This window comes from Pollicipes pollicipes, unplaced genomic scaffold, assembly GCF_011947565.3.
Source record: "Pollicipes pollicipes isolate AB1234 unplaced genomic scaffold, Ppol_2.1 Scaffold_3216;HRSCAF=3773_pilon_pilon_pilon, whole genome shotgun sequence".
In the NCBI taxonomy this organism is placed as follows: Eukaryota; Metazoa; Arthropoda; class Thecostraca; order Pollicipedomorpha; family Pollicipedidae; genus Pollicipes; species Pollicipes pollicipes.
Window position 1 is genome coordinate 3,242,371 of NW_023596251.1, and position 14,693 is coordinate 3,257,063.

Below are 14,693 nucleotides of genomic sequence, written 5' to 3' on the forward strand. Positions count from 1 at the left end.
CCCACACCCACACCCACACACACACACACACACACACACACACACACACACACACACACACACACACACACACACACACACACACACACACACACACACACACACACACACATACACACACACACAAACACACGTCTATCGTGGTCTATTTTCACGTCTATATAACGTCTATTTTCACTAATAGCATATCATTTTTTAAAATTTAGGGCTATAACAATACATGTAAAAGTCGGAATGCCAAGTGTGAGTTGCAGATGTATGCTAAGATGTACTTGTATATACGCTAAGTTAATAATGAAGGTCATCAGTTGGCAGCGTCCTTGGAACCAGGTAGAAACGTTCAAACTGACCAATTAATAGCTGTTTTTCGTGGGCAATCAGAATTTGCCTAAAAAAATAATTACATATGCTGCGATGTGCGTAACTGTTTGTTGATTATATACGGAACCAAAATCATGAATACAGATTCCGGCGATTTGTAAATAATAGTTTTGCTGAGTCGTACCGGCCAGGTCTAAATTCAGCGTTTGAAAAGCTCTGATGAGCTGGCAGATTGGGTTCCAGACGGCCGGGCAGGACCTTACTGAATCCCAAAGAACACAATCCGCTAATCGCTCTCTACCCGATGCAACCCATTGCCTTGGAATCTCCGTGAAGTGCTCTCTCTACCCGATACAACCCATCGCCATGGAAGCTCCGCGAAGTGCTTTCTCCACTCGATACAACTCATCGCCATGGAAGCACCAAGTCCTGCACGCAAAATTTGGCAAATGCGTTGCAGAACGGCGTCAGCGGAAGAGCAATCTTTCTAATCATTTTTGTTTGGGTTATTTTCAGCCTGCATGACAAACATTTAATCCCAACCACTTAGAATGCTACGCTTGGTGGAATTCCATTCTCTGTAATACGGATTTACTCCGAATGAGTTGCATTTAGACTTCGGGGCGCAGGACAACGATAGGAGAACAGCAGAAGACCGGAAGAAGAAAAGATGCACGTAGGTAGCGCATTTACGTCTCAACGAATACCGCTTTATCCTGGTTTTTCACAAGAGCATCGTGGAGCGGCACCTCTGCGACAAAGGCCACTATCAGGTGGATTAGCACTCAGCTAGAATATACAAATCCTGCGGCTTGTTATCTCAATACGCATACTTCAATAAGAGTGCCTCTGAAAGTGTCATTGCATCACAGAGTTACGTGGGCAAAGTAATCGGGGTTATTTCGTTGTCATGTCGGTGTATGCTTCTGAGGAGCCAAACAAAATTACTGGTGTCAGGTGGGTGCTGTAAACAGCGACCAAAGGCGTTTACAGACACTTCGCGTGAAAAATGTAGCCGTGCTAAGTATTCCCTGCCGTCTAACATTGCAAACGGATGGCATTCCTGCACACCTCACCGACCCCCGAGTCTGCTATTGGGCCGTGCACTCACTGCATAAACAGCTGGTTGTGGTGGTTGTGGCCGTGGAAGCAGTGACAGCTGACCTCATTCACTAGCCTGATGAGGGCCTGCAGCACGGCCGAGTCTTCGCCGCTGGGGTCCAGCTGCAGGTGGTCGCGCAGCCGCGAGTACCTGCCGGTCGGAGGGCAAAGGTCGGCCGCGCCGGAAGCGGCTGACATCCGGCCACGCCTCCAGAGCGCACCCGCCGCAGGGAAGTCGTGCGCGCGACCGCCTCCCGAGACGGCCAGTTTGATTGTTCTTCGAGATGGAGGGCAGGCCGGACACGGGGCAGACCAGGGACGGTGATGGCACACGTGGGCCGCACGGGAAGGCTAGCCCATGGCATGGCCGCCGGATAAGGACCAGAACAAGGAAACTCGATAATTTACAGTCGATGCTTTCCGTGCCGTTTTCATACAGTTCATGTTTAGCTCCACCAAATAGCGAGGCAGTGCCCCTATATTTAGCAATGCCGTTCGATGCCAGAGGATGAAGAACTTTGCCAGAAGACGATATACGGCATCGACATATGGTGTTTACCAGTCTCCCATTCGCACGACGTCTTTCCAAGAAATGTCCCAAAAATGTAACTATTGACTGGTATATGCTGGGACTAGAAAACTTCTTTCACAAGCATGATTTGGAAGTATGGTCTTCCGCCCATTGTAGAGAGGCGAAATTAAGACTGGGGGTAGGTGTAATCCCCCAACTCGTTGGTCGTATTGCAAATGCAATCAATTGAATACACCGCAGGCACGTGCTCAGGGGCGATGATGATCACGACTAGTCGAAAGTAAAATCACCAGCGTATCTGCTTGTGAAAACCTTAGTTCTGCAGCTACTCAGCCAGGCTAAAGTCCGGCCCTCTTCGTTCTGACGCCACGCCTTGCACGCGGAACTAGTTTGACACTCTTTCGCGGCTTGTGTTTTCATGCAAATGGAGGGCTGCTACTTGGTCCGTGAAATGGTCGTTGATGGTCCAAGTTCTGGGGTACCCCTGAGTTTCTGTGAGCCTTGAACCGATGTGTGCGCCAAAATCTTATGAGTTATCAGTAGTTGGCGAAAGGCGAAACGTTGCTTCAAAACATATATTCATCCTGAAGAGGGACTGTTGTTCACGAGTGTATGAAGCCGTTTAACACGGCAAGAGTGATTCAAACTGCTCGGGACACTAATTGAACGTGCTCAGGGTGGTTTAAGCCCTAGCTATTGACGTTCCGTATTTTAAAGACAAGAAAGCATGCTTCCATTTCCTTTGTCTCACTTCAAACAAATCACTTGTAGATTGAAACAACTGACCACCAGTAGTTGTTCAACTATGCCCACTTTTGTCAAAGCTGGTACAACATTTTTTAGTTGTCAATGACACACCGTCTTTCTTTCTCTTCCCCTTCTTTAGCAAAACCGTCCGCAACGTTCATTTCTGCCCTCACCTTTCTTGGACCGGTAAACAGCAGGTCCTTTACTTTCCCCTCTGCTTCCCTGAGAGACGTCTGCAGTGGAACTTACAGCCCCCCTCTCTCTCAGCACTTGGGACCGCCCCTGCAGCCGTCGCTTCCCTGATAGATCTCTGCAATGGACCTTACAGCCCCCTCCCCCCTCTCTCAGTACTTGGGACCACCGCTTCCCTGAGAAACCTCTGCAGTGGACCTTACATCCCCCTCTCTCAGTACTTGGGACCGCCCCTGCAGCCATCACTTCCCTGAGAGATCGCTGCAGTAGACCTTACAGCCCCTCTCTCTCAGTTCTTGGGACCGCCCCTGCAGCCGTCGCTTTCCTGAGAGACCTCTGCAGTGGACCTTACAGCCCTCCCCCTCTCTCACTCCTTGGGACCGCCCCTGCAGCCGTACGTGCACGCAATGATGGCGCACCAGCCCACCGGGAGGGGGGGGGGGGGGGGGGGGGGGGGTGGGGGGCACACCCAGGCCGAACACCTCCCAAGTCCAGTTTCTCATTGCCTTACGACCCGAGCTCCGCCCACTAAGGCGGTGTCATAGATGCACGCCAATGGGGACGCCTTTAGTTCCAAATATGGGCACGAGTAGAATCAGTTGATCCAACCCCATGGGGACATAAGACGCGCGGGAACCGCGCACTCGAATATTATTCGAATAACAGTTATTGGCAAGTGATCTATAACTAAATACATCATCACTGGTCACACTACCCACACGAGATTGGGACCTGCCTGTTTACCGGGCACACAAGGCCATCAACAGCGCATCGACCGTTGCTATGCGTTGCTAGGACAGCATCGACGGCTTATTTGTAAACAAACGCACTTACCTCGCCTCTCGGCCGAGCAGGGAATGGGCTTGGGTCGTGACGTCTTGGGCAAGGAATGGGCCTAACCCGAAGCAAGGAATGGGCTTCCATTGGCACATGAACAACGGGACTCCGGTTACAGCGATTCAAAACAAAAAAAATATCACAAGGGAAGCAGTTAAAATGCAAAAGTTGTTTGATAGACGTAAGACATTATCAAAGCCGGCAGGTTAAACAAGTCAGGGAGTTTTGATTTACCATAAGCTCTGTACCACTGCCGACAATGAGACGCTGGCCGTTCGCCCATCGTTTCTGCTCGGACCAGCGTGCTCGTAATTTTTGGAACGGAGCAACTACTGGGACAGAGCAAGTATAAGGACAAGGCAGCATTCGAAGAACACAATATTCAAAATGAAACAAGTGTTGTAAAACAAATACGGCAACAAAACAAGAATCGCAGCACATAGAGACCTACATTCGAAAAACCCGTTTATCCTAACACGACAGGCATTGGCATTGAACAAGTTTCATGACAAAACAAGCGTGGCAACATAAAAAGAGACTCAGAACAAAACGAGAAAAAAGCATCCACCAAACCAATACAGAGGCCTTCCATCCCAGCACCGAGGAGAGCGCGGCCAGCGGCAGCCCCGCTGCTGCCGCGGAGGCGCGCCTGGCCGTAGGGTGCGACCGGCCGTGGGGTGCGGCCGGCCGTGGGGTGCGACCGGCCGTGGGGTGCGGCCGGCCGTGGGGTGCGACCGGCCGTGGGGTACGTCCGGCCGTGGGGTGCGTCCGGCCGTGGGGTACGTCCGGCCGTGGGGTACGTCCGGCCGTGGGGTACGTCCGGCCGTGGGGTACGTCCGGCCGTGGGGTACGTCCGGCCGTGGGGTACGTCCGGCCGTGGGGTGCGACTGGCCGTGGGGTACGTCCGGCCGTGGGGTACGTCCGGCCGTGGGGTGCGACTGGCCGTGGGGTACGCCCGGTCGTGGGGTACGTCCGGCCGTGGGGTGCGACTGGCCGTGGGGTACGCCCGGCCGCCCAGCGTCGCTCACCACTCGACACAGCCCTTCTTCACCGTCTGGCTGATCTCGGTGCGGATCTCGCGCTGAAACGGCAGCACGCGCCGGAAGATCTCCATGCCGGAGAGAGCGGCCAGGAACCTGTCGGACAGCGCTCTCAGAGGGAGGCCATGGAAGGGTTTATTCTTGCACTCGGAGGGAGGCACTGTGTTATTAATGAGATGTGGAGCGCGCACCACCGCCGGGGGCTATATGTCAGCCGAGGAAGGGAAAGAGAGAGAAAGAGAGCCACTTCCAGGAACTTAGAAAGGGCCACTCCTAGGGACACTTCGAAACAGCCAGCCAGAGAGGAGGCAGTGGAAAAGAGGCAGTTGGAGGTACGAAATCACAGAAGAACACACTCAAAAAAGGCACCCAGAAATGAATGCAGTGAGGGACGCTTGGTGACGAAAATTCTGAACGGAGTATCTGAAGAAGAATGCTCAGAGAGGGGCACCAAGGCATGACGACACAGAGGGGGACCATGGCAACCGCCAGTCACAGGAACCACTGAACAGATGAATCCTCTGAAAATGCCACCCAGAGAGTGGCACTCGGAGCTGGTGCTCAGAGGGGAGCACTTTTAAATGACCTTAATCCATGGTGTTGGCGAAACACTTGGTAATATATCGGGCACGTGATTGGATAAAAAAGCAGCTCGAACAGCTCAGGCGAAGTATTAACTAACGCATTACGCGCCTCGAACTTCCACTGTAACAACACCAGCAATATTTCAGACACATTCTATTTCCGTCACCTTGTTTATAAATTATCGATACTGGTGACTATCACAACTCTGGCGGTCGATGCCACCCCCTCCCCCCTCGCTGCCCCCAGCCTCTCTCGGAGAGCGTGTGGGCTAGCCAGAGGCATCCAACATGCGAGCTAAATGTGAGCTGAATTCTAGATGCCGGCAGTTTACCTACAAAACCCTAGTCTAACAAGGACAAGTCATTGTTTTCCCCATCGTATTGTGCTCGTGGCCCCAGCCAGCTGACCTGCATGGCGCATCCCCACACCCCACGACTTCCCATCGCCAGAATATGGGCGGGCGGGAGAGCCGCCAAGCACCGAACATGCACTTGAACTAGAGTGAAACCCAAGTTACACACATTCCGCAAGCGTTCACGTGGCACGTCGTAACCCAAACACTGCCTCATCTCTTACTTTCCTAACCTGGGGAAATATTGTGGCATATTGGTTACAAAGAGCGACAAATCTGTAGAGCCACGATCGAGCGGAAACAACTAGGAGTTGCTTTTCATTACCTGGAGAGGCTCTGAAATTGCGACGCACTGCATTTTAGTCTGCAAGAGGATTGCGCTCACAAAACATCCTGAGCGCCTTACTTTGATGCTTTCATATCAAGATGCTTCGACCGGTGATAAACTAATGCATACATTATTATGTAGTGCGTTGCCTTTACACAGTAACAGAGGCTCTCTTGTAAAGGAATGCTTAAGACATCTTCCAAATGAACGACGCACCTCCGTTCTGCTTTGATGAGAGGTCGTCCAAATAGGTACTCACTTGAGAAGACCGTCGAGTTTTCTGTGGGCCTCCTTGTTTCCTGCAGGAAAAAGCTTCTTTTGCTTTCTCAGGATGGAAAAGCTGTGGCCCAGAAAGCTCTTGAAGGATTCGGCTAATGACTCTTGCTGAAAATGAAACAAATCTGCACTGCACTGCAAACGCATGCTTGAAGTCAGAGGACTTTACGTGTTGGGTAGACTCGTAAACACCTATGCAGAATATGAAACGGGCTGGTTTGGGTATAGCTTTTGGGAAAAATACGAGCATGGACATGAATAGTACGTTCGGAAAATCACAGTTAGACACTTCAAGACATACTGCACAACGTCGCTTCCTGTGTTTTTTTTTAAAAGTAAATATTAGCTACATGCCCACGACCCTGGCAACGATCATTGAAAAGGTAACTTTTATTGTAAACTTTCCTGAAACTCTGTGATGATTTAAAATTTAAGCGCCGGAAAAATGAAAACGAGTGGATAGCAGGTGGATGCAACGGATTAGAGTTAAAATCAGTAAGTTGTTCAATGCATTAGCGAGGAACATTTTTCACATAGATAAAACAGTAGCATTAGCCTCATTCCTCGGATGAAAACCAAAAACCGCTGTGGGCCTCCTTTATCTCTATTCTCTTGGTTTTTATCCGAGGAATGACGCTAATACTACCGTCTTATCGACTAGAATTGAATAGCAAGAGGGTATGGGCACAGCCCCACTGCTGTCGGAGGCATGGGTAAAGAAAATACTGCCCTTCAATATCTCTGCTCATTAAAGTATCTAGCTCGTCGGCGCATAATGCTGCTGAATGTTTTACTTCTTTACTTCACCCCTAGACCTCAACACTTTCAGTTCTGACACGCTCACATAGACGGCAACGGCCGCGCTAAAGGTCAGGTAATGCCAGAGAGCGGGTAATGCCAGAGGGCAGGTAATGCCAGAGGGCAGGTAATGCCAGACTGCAGGTAATGCCAGACGGCAGGTAATGCCAGAAAGCAGGTAATGCCAGAGGGCAGGTAATGCCAGACGGCAGATAATGCCAGAAAGCAGGTAATGCCAGAGGGCAGGTAATGCCAGACGGCAGGTAATGCCAGAGGGCTGATAATGCCAGAGGGCAGGTAATGCCAGAAGGCTGGTAATGCCATAGGGCAGGTAATGGCAGACGACAGGTTGACCGAGCCGAGCAGTTTGGCACGTCAGGTTTTCACCGCCAAACTCCGCTGTTGACCCAGCAGTTAACGATCGTGTGGTGGGGTCAGGGCTCACACAACAAGCACTAATTAACGTGGCGCTTATCCAAGCAATACAACCGATTAGAACGCTCGGAGTAAATCTTTTATAATTCACGGCTGCCATCATCATAACGTACTACAATTTGGCGCATCCCATTGGTACAAGAAAACTGTCCTAACATAACAAATTCAGAGAGCAGTATCCGCATCTTCAGACCTCCGCAGTTCCTTCTGACCGACGTAGCTGTGTTAAGACAGTCCATCTATCAATAATGATATCCCTTCTTTAGAAAAAACTGAAGTTACCAGCGGGCTAGAAAGCCTCAGCAGCGGACCGAACAACTTACGCAGATTCCCATTGAGTAGGACAAAATAGCATTGTATGAAGGATTTGAAAGCAAACAGAGCAATAGCAAATGCAGCATTTCCCCGCGGTTTTTCTTGCCTCCTTTTTAAGGATGCATGCGTGCGTGAATCCAGATATGTGCTTAGCCTTAGTCTGCCCGGCCACCTGGGATGATATTAATATTCATGCCAAGTCCCAAACTATTCGCCCCTAAATACGAGGAAGTTTGTCAACTTTCCAGCCTTTGGCATTCGAAACAAAACTTTGCCACTATGACCTGACCCTCGCCCCCGCTGGCCGGCACGGGCAGCGTGCCATCACATTATTACAGCAAAGTTAATATGGATATCTCACAGCCTACCTGCGCTGCAATGTAAGGACAGCCAAATTGATCAGCCTATCCACTAACAAATATAACGTAAAGAATCATTTCTCAATAATGGACGGAGCCGGGAACTACCGGGGTAAAAAGAGCGGGAGAACGAGGAGTAAGTCGTTATCAGCGTATCAGTGGCATGTAGCCAGCTGCGCGAGTCCGAACCACCATGGCATGTAGCCAGCTGCGCGAGTCCGAAACCACCATCGCATGTAGCCAGCTGCGCGAGTCCGAACCACCATGGCATGTAGCCAGCTGCGCGAGTCCGAACCACCATGGAAACACGTAGTCGCATTGTTTTAATGCAACGAAAAGCTACATGCCACGAGAGGCCGTGTCATGCTGCTGTCTGCACATGGAAAGCTGTAATAAGGCTCATAATGACCGGCCAAATAACCGTGTCGGTGTCAGTCATACATTTAATGCTGTCTGACTGTTATCAGTATCTGCAAGTTCCTGGTTGATGTGCACTGGACCAGTGTATATAAAGACAGAATTTCGCATGCTAGGAGCTACGAAGCGTAACAAACCTGCGCTTTAGATATATTTTTAACTTTTGCTCGCGGGTGTTTTAGGAATGCAGCCATGATTTATTTTAACCTTGATTATTATCAAATAATGATTGCGTCGATTTAAGGATGATCGGCGTTTTTGGCGAGGAAAAACACCCGGCGATAAGTTGATCCATGCATCATAATTTGAATAAGCCGATAGCAATGCAAAGTTTTAATATTTTTGATACCGTATAAGTATGGAATATGTCGTGCGTCACCAACAAAGCTCCCGAAATACTGCACAAGTAGCCATTTCGTCAAAGATGAACGGACATATTTGTGCGTTAACAAAAGTGTCTATTTATTGCCTCTGGCTGCAGAAGCGCGGAGCAAGTTCTCTTCACGAATTGTCTAGATCCACCAATTACACATTGTTCGGCGGGTTGAGCTGAACGAAACCTGTCGGTCTTGGTAGCAGCTGGTTAGAAATGAATGAATTAGTCGTTAGTTACGTTTCCTGACCGTTCAGTGAGGGTTTCGTGTCACATAAAATTAAAATCAAAGTCGCCCTTCTTAGACAGAGAGCCTAATGAGCTTGCAAACTTTCTTGATCGGCTTTTGGTGCGCTGCCAAGCGAAAGTTTAATTGCTTCGTCGAAGGGCAACACGAAGCACTGCGAGCTCGCCTGTCGCCGGCTAGGCTCTGGCAATTCGGCAGCTCGTCTTCGCTGCCGCCCACATATTTAACAACAGGGTTTGTCCAAATGCGATTTGCGGTTGTGTGCAATTTTGGTTGCAGTACACGAACAGAAAGGTATGGGAGGGGGGGGGGGTGGCTCCAGAATGACAGAAGATCACATCGCGCGAGCGAAGCACGCCAGTAAGGCTTGTAACGATCAAGGTATGCAGCTGCCACACTGATTACCGTCATGTGTGACTAAGTAACGAGCATATCCATACCGCGTTGCCATTGAGATTGCTATTGATGCTGAACGAACAAACTGAAGTAAAAAGACTCTGTTTGATGCGTTTTACGTTGATCTGTTTTGTCAAAAATTATGGAAGCATCAAGCGCTGATTCTCGCAAGGCATACATTATCAGTACCTTGAAACATGTGAACTTCCTCCAAGAGCCAGAATACATTCACGGCGTTAGCTTCAAAGAGAAAATGGAAAGAGAGTAGAGCAAGGAGATGGAAGAGGGACATGATGATGACGTGAGGAAGAGACAGAGCCCTTGCATCTCGGTCCCGGTTCATCTGCATGACGCGGGGTCGTACGGGCGTGTGTGATGTGTGCTCAGTGCCTCACCTCCTCGTAGGTGAGTGCGTCCGTCGGTGAACTTGTCGTTGAGCTGCTTCAGGATCTTGAGCAGCAGACGGTAGTCTGAGCGCCGACTCCTGGTGCTGCTCAGCGTACGCGATCCACCGACACACCTGTCGTAAACGCCACGCTCACAGTCGGCTGCATAACGCCACGCTCACAGTCGGCTGCATAACGCCGCGCTCACAGCTGGCTGCATAACGCCACGCTCACAGTCGGCTGCATAACGCCACGCTTACAGTCGGCTGCATAACGCCGCCACGCTCACAGTCGGCTGCATAACGCCACGCTCACAGCTGGCTGCATAACGCCACGCTCACAGTCGGCCGCGAAACGCCAAGCAAGATATGTCATCGATGGGTAATTAGTTTTGGTATTGGTCACAGGGTTTGAATCATATAATCATAAAACTGCAATGCGCGCGGAATACGCCCACCAAAATTTTGCAACACACACGTAGAAACCTTTTACATTTCTTCCACATCCACATCGCTATATTTTGTCCAGCTTCTTTTCTTGATCTTGATGTTTCACTTTAAACCTGTGCCTGTGCAGCCCGTTGTGACCTTGTGAGACTGCGGTCTGGGCTCCATGAGACCACGCTCCCATCCCTGTAAGATTGCTGTCACGGCCTGCTGCAGCTCCGTGATGTCGTTTTCCCATCGCTGCGAGACTGTACTCACGGCCTGCTGTAGCTCCTTGATATCGTTCTCCCATCGCTGTGAGACTACTCACGGCCTGCTGCAGCTCCGTGAGGTCGCCCTGCACCGCGTGCTGGTGCAGGATGGTGGTGGCCACGGTCGGCAGGTCTCCGCTCCACTTGTAGGACGGGCCCTCGCGGCGGCAGAGGCGACACGTCAGGACGCACGAACGTGCAGCAGTCTGGCACGTCCTAACTCACGGGCCCAATATAGACCGGCTGAGGTCGTCACCAGGTCGGCCGCCGGGCGAGCGCGGTGTAACACGGCGGTTGAGCGAGTCTGGAGATTGGCTGGAGCGCTTTGGAGACAGCGGCTGGCAATTACTGGCAGAGGCACACCGCGCGTCTCACGCTCCTGCATAAGTCGAGCGCGACGACGCGTGAGCCTCCTTAAGCACAGGTTTTCTCATGAGCTGAGACAATCTCTCGGTAACGTTGGTGTCGGAACGGCACGGGGCTGAAGGGTGATATTGGCGAGGTGCACTCGGCTGGAAGGAGGATTGCAATCTGGTTCCGATCGATGACAAGAATGGCCTTTTCACCCCACCACACCCTTGGTTACGAGTCAAGACAGCTTCGAGAGTCGTCGAATGGGGCACAGCAATGCTGCCCATCCTGAGCATTACTCATGGCAAACGAGCGCTCATTGCAAACGAGCACCTCGCCGAAACTATTTACCAACTGTCTTAAAAAGAGGAGTCAACAGCCAAAGAGTCAACGAATAATTCCAACGAGGGCATCAGCTGACAACAGGAAAATTGTCAGACGTACAACAGAAAGCTGATACTCGTCGCTATTGCAGGCTTTCGATTTGAACACGACCTTCCAATTATTACCCTGAACTTGGAAAGTTCATGCTTCACGAACACCTCGATCATTTTCTGCTGTTGAATCACTTCCGACCATGTGTCTTCCTCAGAAAGTCCTCTGAAACAAAGCGAACTAAATCAGTACTTATGTGACACCCTGCTTTGCCCACGTCGTGATAATCTCCGTATGAAACTGACAACAAAGCATTGGATGTGTGGTGCCAGAGCACTAGGTTCAAACCATCGAGACGTGCAAATGCACTGTAACAGACTTTGGGCAGCTTGTCGTCGTCAGCCCTTCCCAAGAGCGAGGCAAATACACATTTTGTCATTCTCCACACCAGTGTCCACGGACGCAACCAACACAAATCTTGCGACTTCATGTCGAACGAGACTATGAGCACACACGGTAAAATACGGATCGCCCTCTATACTGCTCTCAAACGGAAACAGTCATGATCGCGTGCTTTCAGCTGGCTTCCCGAGCTAGTTGGATCATGCTCACTTTTACCCTCAAGAGCTATCTGAGGCCTTTCTAGCCCACTTGTTTTCACCAACAAGTTGAAGCCATGGTTCTCAACCTGTTGTCATGAGTTGCGTTGGGCCCACGCCTTCTCACATCTTCACAACAGGGAGTTACCTTGCTTTCTCATCTGTTTTCAAAAATGAGTTGAGGTCATTTTCTCTGATCTGTTATCACAAGGGAGTTTCCCAGCAAGCAATTTCGGTCAGAACCCAATCGAGATATCCTGGACGTGGCCCAACCTTCCGGTTGGGGATGCTCAAGATCAGCTCCGAAAGTTAGACACTGAGGTCGGGATTCCACTCGCTCTGGAACGCTTCCTGGGAGTCCCCAAGCGGGGAGCGTTCCCCGAGCCACCTAAACATCGAAAAATGACTTCCACAAACATATCGAAATCTGACGGTCGGGGACGTTCAGAGAAAATCCAAGCTTTCCCAAGCGATGGGCGATGGCAGGTTCTCAAAGGATGAAAGCTCGGGAAATCCCAAGCATTTCCCAATGTGGTTATGGAAACTTGGGATTTCGCAACCTTTTCCCAACCTTCCCAAACCTTTCCCCAAGGAACTGGCTGACTTGGTAGCAACTTGCTTTTTCGAGACCACACTTTCCGATCTCTTCTCCAGGGTACATCTTAAGTATTCTCTTACATTTTTTGACGAATAAGGTAAGACAGTCCTGTATTATTCATTTTCATGAGTAGGCTGAGACCTGTTTCTTTAATCTGCTCTCCCCAATTAGCCAAGACCGCGCTTTCTCACCTGTTCTCGCGAGCAAGTTCAGACCGTCGATGCCCCCCTCTCTTTCTCTTTCCGTCTCTCTTCTGTTCTGGGTAAGCTTAGGCCTAGGTTTTTCAGCTGTCCTCGCGAGTGAGTTGAGACCGCGTTCTCTGACCTGTCCTCGCGAGTGAGTTGAGACCACATTCTCTGACCTGTCCTCGCGAGTGAGTTGAGACCACATTCTCTGACCACATACACCTCGCTAGTGAGTTGAGACCACGTTCTCTGACCTGTCCTGGCGAGTAAGCTGAGACCACATTCTCTGACCTGTCCTCACGGGTTGAAAGCCACATCTTGAGGCGGATCCGGCCCTGGACAGCGGACTTGGCCGTGCGACCTTCCAGTGTGAACCACTGGTCCAGGCCGGTGGACGGAATATCCTGCCGGAAGGACGGAATGACGGTCACGGAACGCCCCCGTCACACGAGGCGCACGGACGCCAGGAGACAAACATACATCAGCGCTGGAAATTCAGCTGTTGGAGGTGGACTAGACACAAAGCGTGTCCTAATGTGCAGAGAAATGGAGACATCACACAAGTTGTGTGTTATTTTCGAAGGGTTTACGCGTGTGACGCTGTACTATCGTTAAAACAATGAAGCCCAATTACTGGCCGCTTGTTTTTCAGAATAATCTGTACTGAAGTGGCCATTTTGGTACCGAATGACTGCTCCTAAGCGAGTGCCGACTATCTTACAGGTTAACTCAAACGAATCCTGCAAGTTGGAGACTTATCCGGATTTCTGAACGGTCCAAGCAAAGTGACGAAAGCAATGTCACAAAGACAAAAATGGGAGTTTCAACACCAACAAATTGACGTGGTTTGATCATGTCTGGAAAATCGCAACACGCCACATGTAAGGGCTAGAGGAGGTCGGTGGTCTAATTCATTACACCGCTACACATCCATACATCTTCACATATCACACAGGCGCATCCGGTGCCGATCAAGAGGGACAGCTCACCGCGTATTATTTTCCCTCTTTCAGAAATTCAAGAAATTATAACTGAAGTATACCATTCATAGCATTTACATTTCGATATATGACCTCAACTGAAATACCAAGAGCCAAGCTAGGAGAAAGAACAGGAGGGGAAGTAAACAGAGGAGAGAACAAAAACCAGTGAGCAGAGGAGGGAGTAGGGTACAAAGACCAGTGAGCAGAGGAGGGAGCAGGGAACAAAGACCAGTGAGCAGAGGGGGATCAGGGAACAAAGGACAGTGAGCAGAGGAGAGAGCAGGGAACAGAGGACGGTGAGCAGCGGAGGAGAAATGTAAATACCAAGGAAGGAGCGCGAGCTTTCCACCCTGTCGAATAAAATCGGTTTGTGCATCCTCCGGATCAATCCATTCTTTGAATGATGCATTTTGAATACAACCTGTCCTTCTGAACTGACTGACTCCCTCCGCTGTTTACCTGCTTTAGCCTCAAGCGTTGTTTCAGGGATTGCCACGCGCCCTTTAGGTACATATGCATGCGTCGATCGCAAGTTTGCAAACTCAAGTGTCTAAAAAGTCAGGTTTAGCCGTTCCTAAACGCACAAAACACCACCGTGCAGACGAAGCTCATCTCTCACGCTGAACGAGCTGTCTTTAACACAGATATTATAGCTGTAAACGGCGCCTACTCCGAGGTCCTAGCAACAGTAGTGTAGCGCTAGTCGAAATTCTCCGACAGGCGTCCGGAAATGGTTTATGACTTGTTGTGGCGCCGGATTTTGCGCCACTCACCGAGAAGAGCTGAAGCTCAAGTTTGGAAAGTTGCTCGTGCTCTGGTGTTATGCTAAATCCACCACTCTGGACACAACCGTCGAGGCTTTCGGTAA

At 50.3% G+C, this 14,693-nt stretch overlaps 1 protein-coding gene and 1 long non-coding RNA gene across 2 annotated transcripts in view; both read right to left on the minus strand.

Annotated features, from left to right (window-relative positions):
* Positions 1-14,693, minus strand: part of LOC119090913 (BAI1-associated protein 3) — a gene marked incomplete in the record, with an annotated part of 201,384 nt that overhangs the window by 117,914 nt on the left and 68,777 nt on the right.
* LOC119090914 (uncharacterized) lies at positions 1,439-10,062 on the minus strand. The gene is made up of 4 exons (XR_005093324.1): positions 10,047-10,062; positions 6,295-6,419; positions 4,759-4,866; positions 1,439-1,573 (listed from the first exon to the last, which is right to left on the minus strand). It is a non-coding gene; the product is annotated as an uncharacterized LOC119090914 (long non-coding RNA).